We start from the raw sequence: 1,717 nt of genomic DNA, 5'->3' as shown, positions 1-1,717 counted from the left end.
TTTAGATTACTGAACAGGTGTACTACCCATCCTTCAATGTTTGCTTTCAATCTCTTTGTTAACCTACTCAACTGCTACCAGACCTGGGTTCAAATACTATTTAAACCTTCCAAATACTTTTGAGCATTTGCTTAAGCCTGCCTCGAGTGCCATGTTGGCGGGGTTTGCACTTTAGGGACTTTTCTATTGATTCCATGGCAACGGGCAAGCTCAATCACACACCGCTAAAGTATTTGAAATGATTTGAAATAGTATTTGAACCCAGGTCTGCTACACATGGGTGGTTTCTAGGAATCAAACCAATAAGCTAGTTGTGACGGCCCAACCAGCAGTAGACTCCAGAGTGCATTACTATGCCTTATTATTATCGGTTGTGTTGCGTTGTCCCGTCACTGTTATATCGTCATGTCATTGTATTACAGTAACACGGTTGATTCATGCAACTAAAGGTTTGGGGCATCTGGTAGGTCTGTCTGCTCCACGGAGTTACACATGGCAAAACGTGGTGACTTTAGAAGATTATGAAAGAATAGAGATATTATTGCTTTTTACTTCTAGACTATGATGATAATAACTGTAACCCTGCTCGTATAAGAAAATGCTCAATTAAATGGTCCAACGATATTTTGTAAATTTGATTTAGGAATTCCAACAGTCCTGAAAAGAGAAAAGGACTTTTGTACGCATATTTCTTCCCATTCACTGTGCTACTAACCCCGCTGTTCAGTTACAAATAAAATATCATGTGATTCCCACTTTGCTCCTGAATATTTGATTATGCTGCCAGTCAAACATTTTTTAGCACTCTAAACTGAATATCACTCAAGCCTTGCTTATTTACACCTTGCACTAACATGTACGTTTTGTGATCTGATCCATATGTATGCAGATTATTTGACAGATATTCATTCAAATATACAGTATGAATGTATTTATTTATTTTAAGACAGTTACTGATGTCATAAGTCAAAGACCTATCTGTCAATGATTTTAGAGGACGGTATAATGATGATTTAAATGGTTTACCGTCCAGATCTGTTTACACTTGATTGATATCCAGACACAATGCGTGTCTAGCCCCATTTATTCCTGGTTATAACATGCGCCCTTGTCCTGCACTTGTACACATTCTGACTGTGCCCACATTTTTAGACTGGAGTAGATGATTAAAAGACACATTGTGATCAGATCTTCCTGACCACCCTTGGAGGTAGTCAGGGACCTATTGTTTCTGGATATCAAATCAAGTGTAAACAGACCTGGAAGTTCAAACCATTCTGCTTCACAGGTTGGCATTTATTGGGAGGTCTCATGTACTGGAGGCAGCTCTTCAGAGCGGTCACTAGCTGGCACAGCCACAAAGTCAAAAAATCTGATTTTAAACCTTAACCCTAACCTTAACAACACTGCTAACTCTAATGCCTAACCCTAACCTTGAATGTAGACCAAAAAGCAAATTTGTGTTTTCATTAATTTTGACAATAGTCAATTTTGACTTTGCAGCTGACCCATTTAGCAGAAATCACTAGATGGGTCACGATTAATGACAATAAACATCATCTTGCTTCTGTTTCATTATTGTTTCACTAATAGATAATTATGCTGTGTTTGTAACCAATTGGGAAGGTGATATTTACCACATACGACTGGGAGAAATCCACTTCAAATCAAATCAAATCAAATCAAATCAAATTTTATTTGTCACATACACATGGTT

General features: G+C 37.9%; 1 protein-coding gene across 2 annotated transcripts in view; it reads left to right on the top strand.

Moving 5' to 3' along the window:
* The window catches only part of dab1b (DAB adaptor protein 1b), a 77,279-nt gene extending 75,927 nt beyond the window's left edge, over positions 1-1,352 (top strand). For both annotated transcript variants that reach the window (XM_042328860.1, XM_042328859.1), the window contains one exon: positions 1-1,352. This exon is cut by the window's left edge and continues 1,203 nt beyond it. The gene's annotated coding sequence lies outside the window, so the exon portion shown is untranslated.
* The last annotated feature ends 365 nt before the right edge of the window (positions 1,353-1,717 follow it).

This window comes from Oncorhynchus tshawytscha, linkage group LG10, assembly GCF_018296145.1.
Source record: "Oncorhynchus tshawytscha isolate Ot180627B linkage group LG10, Otsh_v2.0, whole genome shotgun sequence".
NCBI lineage: Eukaryota > Metazoa > Chordata > Actinopteri > Salmoniformes > Salmonidae > Oncorhynchus > Oncorhynchus tshawytscha.
Note: the sequence above shows the minus strand (reverse complement) of the source record. Positions and strands in the feature narration are given on the sequence as shown.